Consider the following 12,197-nt stretch of genomic DNA (forward strand, 5'->3'; position numbering starts at 1 on the left):
AAATTTCTAACCTCAATACCTTCATTTAATCATTTAAAACTTAAAGGAAAATACGATTTTGAGGTGTGGTAGAATCGTTCCACGAGTTGAGTGATGCCATTGTAGGAGCTTATTGTGAAATTTTGACAACAGTCTCGGAAAAAATTTTGCACGGGATTACCATTTGTAATCAAGTGAATTAAGATTATCAGTAAAATAGTTATATAAATCAGGATAAATGCGAACATTATAGAAGTTTTCTTTTTCTTTCAGTGCTTAACCCTTAACGGTTTAGAAGTGCATAAAATTTAATTCCCACTATCCACCAAGAATATTTATAATGATTAATTATAAAATTAATTATAGTTATATAATTAATAACAATTAAATTAGTTATGGCTACAATAAATGTGATAAAATGATCTCATCCATCATGTATGAGGACTCATGTATGTGGTTACTCGTTAAGGGTTAAAAAATTACTCTCTCTCTCTTCGTGTTTGTTTCACAATAAGCTCCACAGGGTTTATAACACGTGATTCGTAACCCCTTTCTTCTTAGCTCTTCTTCCCTCCCTTATCAGTTTTAGCATCATAAACTACAAAACATATCCCCGATATGTTTTGACTAGTTTAATATTTTTATAACCCTACATAGAAGTACGTGTACATTTAAAACTCCTTTTAACATTATTAAATGTTCAGTTAAAGATCAAGGCAACGGAAATTACAAGATAAATGTTAAACTGAAAATATAAGAATCAATTGCGAATGTTTGAGCACCAATGCGGCATGTCTTTATTTAATTCCAATTTATTCATTTGAATATTTCACTATTAGAAAACCATCTCTCAAAATGCAATAAAAATTGCGTAATGAATTAGATTCATCATACTCCATGCACGATTAAAAAAAAAAGTATTAATTATATTAATTTCCAAATATTTTTTACGTTAAATGTCGTGAAATTTGCCGGAAAGTTACTAAATCTGAGCTGAAAACTTAGATTTATTTAAAAATTAGTCGAAAATTCCATAACATTAAGACACTTAGAAGAATTGCCAAAAAGTATTTAAATTGAAAATTATAGGAAATACAGAGGAGATGGAACTTATAATTATCGATGTACTTGATAAGTATATGTTAAACACAAGTTCTTATTTAAGAACGCAGCTTATCATTGATAAAGTTTTAAAGAAAGATTGTTAAAAATAATTTTTACAAAACTTAATTCCTTAAAATTTCAAAAGGCCATTCGTTCATCTAAGACTAGTTTTCAGCCCTGTGGCAGAATTTTTTTCGGGCTTTCAGCAACTAACTTCCCAACCACTAATATTTTGCTTTAAGATACATTTAATTGTAACAATTACTAATTTAAAGTAACGGAGACTTTGTGTTTACAGAAGAAAGTATAGAATAAAAATGTATAAAAATTTTTAATTTTGAAAGTAATATTTTTTTTAATTTTTATATTATAAGCGATGTTTTCGCATATTGTAGGGGGAAAAATGCGTTAATTATATACCCTTCGAATTTTGTAAATCACACAAATTAAAATTCGTAAATAAATTAAGTGATAATAAATTAAAATTCGTATATAAATTTAAAATGGTAAAATGTGTGCAGTAAATAAAGATCGACGACGAAATCACGTGATTCAGACTCATTATAAAAGAGATACTCAAATAAGTGTATGTAAGACATAGTGTTCTTTAAAGAAAAAATGAAAGAAAGAACTTCATTTCTAGAGCGAAATATCTTTTAAACTTTTGCAATTTCTAAATTTTTTAATTTTATATTATTAGTTTGAAATTTGAGCAGTAATCACTCATTACCGATTTTTTTGAAAATCTCAAATGAGAAATAGAAAAATCACGATTATTTCTTTTCTCACTGATGCGCTTTGAAAAAAAAATTCTGCACGAAAAAAACATTTTTTGCAAAACTATGCAGAAAAGAAAACCAAAATTTTTTCAATTCCCGAATGAAAAATCTTTCTGCAAAATCTAACGTTCTGCGACAATGTCACCGCAATTCTGCCACAGGGGTTTTTTGATAGAAAATTCGGTGCTTGGAGTTTATTTTTTTTCTAATTTCAATGTATTAATAATAATGAAGCACCACTGAAAATAATAATTTTAAGTTATTTTCCTGCCACAATGAGTTAGTTGCTGATACGGAACATAATTTTAAACCACTTTTATCTGAATGCAACCGTTTTATATATGCTTACAATGATTTTTTCATAAGACGTTAAATGTCTCCGTCGCATCGCCAAAAACTTTTTTTTTTTTTTACTTTGAAGAAAACATGTAAATTTTAAACCAGTAAGGAATAGGATTTTCTACATAGTTATCAAGTTTTGGAAATCAAGTTCTAATCTCAGACGAAACATTCAGTAAAATAATTTAATTTTTGGTGCAATACGCATCGCTTTATTTCAACACTGAATTTAGTTTTAAGCAAAGCTTAAGGGGTTACAAACCTTTTTTCCTTCTAACACCCTGAAAAATCCCATTTCCCCTTAAATGATGAGATGGAGTTACTCGATCGAAATAATTACAATCGACAACAAAAAATATTTAGACATTAAATACGATGTAAATTTCCCTAAGCGAATTTTAAATTAAAATTGCATTTACGATCACATGTCTAGAGTAAATAAAACACAAGAATATATAAGATGAAAAGATCGTGAGAGATAATAGGGAAAAAATTGAAAATGCATAATCGATTAGAGAGTCATTTAACCTTCAATTTAAAAAAAAACCAACTGTCTTTTTATTAAAAATGTAAAACGTCTTTACTACACTGTCTACTTATTACTTTAAAAACTGTCACACAAATACAATTTCCCTACCTCTCATTCAATACATGCCTTATTTTTCTTTCTAAGAAATACACGCATACATTATTCAAAGAATGTAATATTTTATTCAAAAAAGCTATTGCATCATACAATTATGCTCAATGTCAACCAGTTGTATGGTGGTCACGGAGCTGACTTGACCTCAAGACAGGAAGTCTCGGGTTCGAATCCCGGTTCTTCTCTTCTCAGCATTATCTGTCCATCCTACTGTAAGAGCAATGTTAGCCCACACAATATGGTACCCTTACGAGAGTGGCCCACAACACTGCCCTTCTGATACCGACGAAAGTCAATATTCGGGTGGGTATTAGAAAACAAATACGTTCAATGGAATTTTCTCTCGAATCTTCTTTTCCACAAAGTAGACACTTTTGTCATTAATCACTATCTCTTCCATTAGTTTTTTCCAAAATGCAGTATTATTCCAATTGCATTGAATCGACAACCACACAATTCCAGCTTAAAATTTAATAACTCTCATGTAAATATCCAAACTTTTCTTAAGTCGTCCAACATAGCAGAAGTCTGAATTTAGGAATGGGCCAAGCCTTACTTCGAGGCACTCGATAGTGTTCTTTTTATTGAGTTCATTAATTCATGATTTTTTTCACACTTCTGACTTTCTTCACCCATTTGCTATCATTGTATTTGTAGTACAGTTCGTTCACCAGGAGTTGGCACTTGGCTCCGCCTTCATCACGTGGTATTCGGCGATATTATTTCGCTATTTTTGGGAAAAGGATGTGAACAATCCTGAACAAGGTTGCTATTTGGAGATCGACTGAGAAAAATATTTATTTCTCTATCTTCATGTGCATTTTTTTAACATTAAATACTTCCTAAATTTGATGATATCTCTCTCTTTTGAGTGGATAGCTTGTACTTTGCAATATTCTTCTGGGAAACCAGCAGTTTTTAAATTCAAAATATATTTAATTAGCTAGAGTAACGAAAAATATAATAGCACATGATAAAGCTAAGTAAGTGACAGGAAAAGATTTAACTGTTTGCGTTTGGCACGCATTACAGGTTGGGTCATTTTCAAGAGCGGGAGATGTTTCTCCTCTTACTCCCGCTCTGAAATGAACTCTGCGTCCGAGGAGGTGGATAGAGCAAAGCGCCAACTCCTGGTAAATGAATTATAGGTAGTCTTTTAGTTTCCGTAGATTGAACCTCGGGCCAATAGTGATATAAAATTTAGTGTTCAGTATCTCATTTACTTCGCGAAACTCAGAAAAAAAGTCTCTCTCATTATAATAGTACCCTTTCAAAGCTTAATAGTAAGTCGTATAAAAGCCCATAAAATGGGCTGATCTATAGAACGACGAGGTATTATCTTTCAGACCCAGATATTACTAAGTTTCTCAATTCGTCGATGTAGCTTCTATCAAAAGATCACGGGTGCAATCCTTGTGTTCGACATTTCAGTTTAGACTTCCTTTCATTTGTCTGCTATAGAAGTGATTATCCTTGTTGACGTATCGTTCTGTGAGATAGTGGCGAAGTTCGATTATAGATATCGATAAGTTACAGTTTCCTTTCGCTTCCATAAATTCAGCATGAATTTGAAAGGATGTTTTGAACTTATTTCATTTGGATATCACTTTTATAAACTTTTTTCCAGATTTAAGTTTGTAAATGTTCAGACAAACTCTCTTGATAGTTCTTTGAAAATTGTATCGGAAAATTTCTTTCAGTAAGCGATAATTCTCAAGCTTTTATCATAGAAAGTTTCGCTAATTAAGAGCTTGGAATAATATTTCTCTTATTTGAAATTGAAACAGAGTCTACCTCTTGGAAATTCTCAGTCTTCATAATTGTTTTCAATAACTCTTCGTGCAGCGCTAGTGTGACGTAAATAAAGTTTCCTTAATAATCAGTTCTGCTCGAAACCTAAATAACAAAGTTTGTCTAAAATAAGAACTCCCCTAGCCATTCGTCTGGGCTAATGGTGGTGATTATGGTAACGAGCTATAACTATTTTAAGTAGGGGTTTACTGTTCAGGAAAGGTTTTGGTTCGGATTGGTGAGAGAATCTTTTTGTGTTATCCGTAGAGTGAAGACCCGCCCCCCCCTGAGATGCGCTATTCTTGTTTCCATAGCAACAGACTTTGTGGAGGGGCGGAGGTGTTCTTACCGCAGACAAACTATACGAACTTTCGCCAAACATTACGCCGAACAACTTGCTACAACACTCCTGTATATGATGTAGCTTTCAAATAAACATACTTCTCTACAATTTTCAATTTGAGGAAACGTTCAAAAATGACTTGCCTCTTTTCACGACCAATGTTCAATGCGCGAAATAAAAAAAGATATCACTAGGAATAATTTTTGTTCTATTGATTGAATTTTCAAGAACTAATTTCCAACCATAATCGCTTAAAGGGGTGATTTTAAATTAGGGCTAGCAAATAAATTACAAAATCAGACACAAAAACATAGTTCCTCTGAAAAAACGCTTTTTTCTCGATCGATTTAGATTTCTGACTCTCAAAATATGGGGGGGGTACCCATAGTTGGGGGTTTATCTGGCAAATATCATCCAGATAGTCGCCAGGAAAGCGGTTTGAACTTCAGGTCCTTTAATTTACTTACTCTCTTCAAGTGCATTTAACCATATTTAAGAAAGTTCTTAAGCAAATCTAAAAATTTTTGAGCCCAGTTATAAAATACGTTTATCCATACTGTATATTCTACGTTATAATTTTTATTTCTTGCTTACATTGTTAGAATAAATTTTAAATAATATTTTTTGTTGATTCGGATTTTGTATAAAACAATGTTTCCGTTAACTAAATAAATTTTAAAAAAATTTGCGTTGAAATAAATGGTTTTATTTTTGTCGTTGACAATTTGCTATTAATCAGCTTCGCCAAGCTTCTAGTACAATTAGAAATGAAAGAGTGAATAGTATTGTTTTCATTTTGCTAAATTTCTTACAAATATTACTTAAAGTTGAAAATATTATGTATTATATTTATAACTTTGAAGAGTCATTATTAATTTCTTTATCCTTAACACAGTGGCATGGTTCTCAGCAGAACACCGAAGTCAAGCATCACTGGCTATGGTCAGTAAGCTGGTGGGTGACAACTATGATCAGCCTGTGTAGGGACCGAGGGTGCGTAGTATTGGTCCTCGTTAAACTGTTCTACCATTATTGCTAAACTTCAAGCGGCTACAAAAGCAGGGGAGCCATATCCTCTGAGAGGATCAAAATCGCTATGGTATGTCTTCGGATCATGCTCAGGGATGTTTTCTAGACCGCCTCCAATAGCCCATTGTGTAGCTCCGGTGCGACATAAATAAAGTACCTACCTACCTTAACGCAGTCGATCAATGGGCTCATTGCGACGGATTAGATCGGTTATGCCAAATAATCAGCAATAGCACTCACCAATAAATTTGGCTTACTTTTATTTTAATCACGTTCCTAATCAAACTAATACTTATCAGGGGTCTGATTAGAAGAAATTTGGGGCCGTTAAAGGACCCTTCACAATATATCCTTTCATGAAAACGGAACCTTCACAAAATAATTTATCTTTTAATCGGACCCTTCACAAATTTGTTATCTTCATTATTGTTTTGTTAATCGAATATACCCTTCCAAGGAAGGGGGGGGGGAGAAAGACAGATGTAAACAAACTAAATTTTGTCTTCGGTAGACGCTTCTTCCTTTATTCGTCCGAAATGAATATTCTGCGTTCAGCAGTATAGGCTAAATACCAAATATTTATATGTTGCATCGCTAATTTAGTAGCTGCAATTGCTGTTTATTTTTTTAAATTTAATTTTTTATAATTATAATATTACAGTTTTGAGCATAATCTTGTATGTCTTTGCAATTTAAAAACTCCTTGAAAAAGTTTTTTTGCAATAACGGACCCTATTTGCACAAATTCACGAAAGCGGACCCTGGTTGAAAGAATGCGACTTAATTTTTATTTTATATTCAAAAATTAAGAGAAATTTTTTCACAATTTCACAAAAAACGGACCTTTCACAAAATGTCTGGACAGACCCCTGCTTGTAATTACTATCTACACTGGTGGACAAAATTAAGAGATGGAAAGCATTATCGCACATTTCTATGACGCTATATTCTTCTATGACGCACATGTTTATGACACTATTTCTGGACGGTTATTGATATGGAGGGAACCTGGAACCTGATACCTGATACCATCCCAGCAACATTATCGAAAGGGACCATTATGCTGGTGGAGGACTCGTGGTTTGGGCAGGGATCATGCAAGATACCCGCACACCGCTCCATGTGTTTGACAATGGTTCCGTGAATGCCCAGAAGTACAAGCAAGAGGTCCTAGATCCCTATGTGCGTCTTTTCAGGGGCGCTGTTGGCCCTGAGTTCATTTTTATGGACGCAATGCGCGACCACATAGGGCTCTCATGGTTGATGAGTATCTGGAAAGCGAGGATATTCAACGAATGGATTGGTCAGCCAAATTCCCTGACCTGAATCCTATTGAACATGCTTGGGATGCTCTTGGGAGAGCTATTGCGATGCGCCAACCTCCCCCCAGAACCATTCTGGAGTTAAAAATTGCTCTGGTGGAAGAATAGGAGGGTCTTCCACAAGTCCTCCTTAACTCCCTTATTAACAGCATGCATACTCGTTGTTCATGCTGTCTGTCTGTCAGAGGTGACCATACACCATACTAGAGGCAACACACACTGTACAAGCCTCACTTTTACTGTCATCTTTTATCCTTAAGTTCAGACTACATTGGATTTGTAGGCAATAGGTCTTGCCAGTGAATGGCACTTTCATTTTTGTTTTGCATACTTTATTATCATGGAATAAGCTATATCCATACCAAATTTAATTTATTTATATTCATTATTTTTTTAGATATTTGGGAAAATTTCTTCCATCTCTTAATTTTGTCGACCAGTGTACTTTAATTGTTTTTTCTAACATTTACAAATAACACCAAATAATTCTATATTTCAATAAGCACTATTTCAATATGTGAAATTCGATTTAAACCCGATCTATTTCTCTTTGTTACATATGTTTATTCAGAGAAAATGCGTTTTTGTGTTTGATTCGATAAATTAATAGTTAGTACAAATTAGGTAGTTTAGACAGTCGTTTAAACCAATATAAGCGGCATTTAATTCGTGAAAATTCGATCATTTTACCAAAAGTTATTCAGAGTGATATCTTTGTGCACTGTACAACAAAGTGGAGGCAGACTTAACGAATAGCTACGGAACGTAATAAGATATTGCAGGTAACGCATCTTGCATTCTATTCGAAAAATAAACGGAGATGTATTGAAAATGAGAGGTAGTGTACATAACGTAAATGCAAAAACAAATCACTTTGATATTTCGGGAATAACTTTTTCATATCAAATTTATGTGACAGAGCGATGAAGAAGATGAAATGGATGAAGAAAAAACTACAGTTTTAACAACAAATTTTAACAAAAATAATTAACAACAGTTCATGTGGTAACCAAGGGCTAAAGAGAATAGAAGGGCTGTTTCACTCCTTTGAAGTAACTCTCGCCGCGCCAATCCTCCGATTTTCTCCAGTGACGTCACTTTGGCGCAAAGCTCGCACTTTTACTTCAAGAACGGAGCGTTCGGCCTTACTAGCTCTAACTAATATTGGATCATTTCCTTTTGCGAGATATTCTAAGACATTTGTTATTTTCTATAATGACTTTCCTCAGTTTTTGCAGTGAATTTACAAGAATTTAAAACTATTATCGAAATGCCAGTTTGCACGATTGCAACTTGCAAAAATTCTGATAGAAAAACAAAAGGAAAAAATATAATTTTCCGCGTGTTCCCTAAAGTAAATGAACAACTATGTAAGGAATGGATTCCGAAATGACACAGTTAATATAAAACAGCATTACGTTTATTCTGTCGTTAAGAACTTTTATATAAATTCATTATCTAAATAGAAACAGCCTAGTTACTTCAAAAAGAAATGCAGGTGAAAAGAATTAAAAAATGGATAAAGTCAAAGAAAATTAAAATGTAAATAAAAAGTATAAATAAAATATATAGTATATAGTCGAAATTCTCCTAATTTCATAACATATTTTTTAATGTAGTTATTCTAAATATTTATGATTTTTTTAAAAAATTATATTCTCTTCAATTTAAATATCTATAAATTATATCATCGTAAATTTAAATGTCTATAAACAATTGTAAAATTTCTAGTTTCATTATGAACCTAAATTATTTTGTTTCAGTAATTAGCGTTTAAGATTGATGTTTCCTAATGATTAAGTATGAACAAATTGCTATTAACGACATATTTTAAAATCAGGGATTCTAAATTTAACTTATCGTTATAAAAGAATATGTAGATAAAAAAAGTGTCGATATATGCCTTCATTTTTCTTAATAGTTAAAGTTAAAACTGAACTTTTTAAAATAAAGTATTTATCGTGTCATTTTCACCAACTAGCAAAACATTTTTATAAGTTTAAAATGGTATTTTTTTAATATAATAACCAAGAAAGTTTTTTTTTAACTATGTTTATGAACGGAAATAATGTGTTAATTACGTAAAGTTTGAAGGCTAATAACCAGAAAAAGTCTAACTTATTTTTACAAGAGAAAGATGCAAAGTTACCATATCTTTGCTTGCGATCTCCGAGATCTGTAGACACAGTGACGTCATGAGGAGGGAAATCGTAGCTTCAGCTCTAAGAGCGGAGTGAACTAGCCCTTGTATTCTCTTTAGCCCTGGATACACCTGCCAAAATTATCACCACGCTTTGGTGACTTCCGGGGAGAAGTTCACAAGACACTTACAAAAAATACAGAAAAAGAAACCAACTCAAAGAGCCATATATCCGGCAGATCTCTACATATATTTTTTCAACTTTAAAGTACCTTTGGCTCCTTTGCAATCATAGTTGGCGTGAAAAGGTACCAAAGCGTAGAAAAACCAAGTGATATACTCTAACTCATTCTACGCGAATGACGATAAATGACGGCAGCTATGATAATCATTTTTGAAAATATAAAAATGTTTAAAAATGTACTTATCTATTTCCGGCTCAATCCTCTGCTGCGTGAAGCCAGTCTTGCCAGTCCGTCATAAGGTTTGGCTTGGGCGTCTTAGGCCATTGTCGCCCCCCATTAAACGTGGTATGATGGAACTTGAGATGATATACTTGTGGTCCTTGGATCCTAGAAATGAAGGTGGAAAATTAGTACGTGGAGACATTACCTAAATAAACATCATGGTTAAGATTGTACATAGAACTTGAAATAAGAGTATAGGGGAAAAAACTATAATTCATGAGCGTCATAAATAAAATAATGACGTCTTCGCTAAACGAAATCAACGAATAAATTGCTAATATACAGCCGGACTTCTATTTAACGAACTTCCATTTTGCGAATTTCTCTATTTTGTGATTTTTTTTTTTTTTTTTTTTTTTTTTTTTTTTTTTTTTTTTAGGAACTAACATTTTGGAAATTTCTTCGCAAAATAACTTCCAAATAGCGAAGTGAATTTTCTGTTTAACGAACTTTTCTTTAAGATCCGCTTTCCCTATTTCCCAAAATATTTCAGAACATTTCAAACTTATTAACGCATTTTATGGGGGAAATGACCTAAAACTGATTCTCACAGCCACTTAACTTTCAGAGAAAGCAGTAAGATCCCTTTCCCCTTTTATTCGCATTTCATACAGGAATATATACAAAAAATCAACTTAAGAGAAAGCATAGCAAAAATTTTTAAAGCATGGAACTATGATGTTACAGATTATACTATTCATAACAGTTTTGCTAAAGATGGATTCTTAGTCAGCGTGGAAAATTTGGAAACTGCGGAGGACTACGATGACATTCCAAAATGCGGGCACTGCTAAGAGAAAACCACGAAATTAACGATGATGTACTGATTAATGATTTTCTTTATTGATTCTGAAGTTGCAACCACAGAAACATTAATTGAATCGGATATTTTAGACAGTTTAAAAAATAAAAACAATGCAGCAATAAATTGTGAGGAATACGAAGATGACGACGACGGAAATGATGAAGAAATCACCAAACCTTCATATGATGAAATCATTTGAAATAATTCGATAGTAAATAATAATTTACACGATAAAGGTGTATCAATTGCTATTTTAATTATGTCTAGTGTTTATGATTTTAAAACATGTTTTGTGTTGTTTAAGTATTTCTAATTGTGATTTTTCTATTTAATGGATTTTCCATATAACGAATTTTTTTACCGGGATTTAGCAACTTCGTTAAATAGAGGTTCGACTGTAATTATTTTCATTTAGTATTCAAAGTGGATTGAGTCCTCTATAAAATGCATCGCTTATTCAAATATTTGTTTGCCAACAGAATATATTGTCAGTTCAACTTTGTATTTAATGTGAATATTCGCTTTGTTATTTTGCCATAAACAGTTTCACTATTTACGCACCATTGAGTTTTACTCAAATGATCATTATTGCATCTCTTGTAAAAAAGATTGTCCTCAGGTAGAAGTTTTACTATGAGATCATTCTTTTCTTTACAAAAACACAAAATATAATAAAGAATCAATTTACAAAATTAAAAAGAAACTATTTTCTTTTCGGTTTAAATAGGGTTTATATTTGGTTTATTTAAAACTACGAATTAAATAATAATTTACGTCCCAAACTTAATCAGGGTGCGTAGCCAGATTTTTCAGCAAAAAATAAGCACCTTTTAAATACTTTTTAAGCACAAAAATTTTTTTAATCACTTTCTGAAAAAAAATTCATAATTAGGATCTGTGCTGTAATAAAAATTATTTTTTTCCATCGTTTAAAGTTCTTAATTTAAGAACATAACATCAATAAAATTCAAAAACATTTCACATAAGATTTCTCAAAAAGATTTCAAATTTCACATACTCAGCTAACTAACTAGTTTCTATAATAAATAATAATTTATTTTAAACTAGTTTCCATAATAAATAATTATTTTAAATTAGTTTCAGTAATGAATAATAATTTCTTTTAAACTAGTTTCTATAATAAGTAATACTTTCTTTTAAACTAGTTTCTATAATAAATAATTTCTTTTAAACTAGTTTCTAAAATAAATAATTTCTTTTAAACTAGTTTCGATAATAAATAATTTATTTTAAACTAGTTTCTATAATAAATAATTTATTTTAAACTAGTTTCTATAATAAATAATTTATTTTAAACTAGTTTCTATAATAAATAATTTATTTTAAACTAGTTTCTATAATAAATAATTTATTTTAAACTAGTTTCTATAATAAATAATTTATTTTAAACTAGTTTCGATAATAAATAATTTATTTTAAACTAGTTTCGATAATA

General features: G+C 31.6%; 1 long non-coding RNA gene across 1 annotated transcript in view; it reads right to left on the reverse strand.

The window, feature by feature from the left end:
• Positions 1 to 8,924: 8,924 nt before the first annotated feature.
• The window catches only part of LOC147801864 (uncharacterized), a 39,097-nt gene continuing 35,824 nt past the window's right edge, over positions 8,925 to 12,197 (reverse strand). The window contains exon 3 of the long non-coding RNA XR_015430407.1: positions 8,925 to 10,041. This is a non-coding gene — a long non-coding RNA (uncharacterized LOC147801864). The remainder of the gene's footprint in view (positions 10,042 to 12,197) is intronic.

Source organism: Parasteatoda tepidariorum, chromosome 11 (genome assembly GCF_982258835.1).
Source record: "Parasteatoda tepidariorum strain Cologne lab strain chromosome 11, Ptep-v5.0, whole genome shotgun sequence".
In the NCBI taxonomy this organism is placed as follows: Eukaryota; Metazoa; Arthropoda; class Arachnida; order Araneae; family Theridiidae; genus Parasteatoda; species Parasteatoda tepidariorum.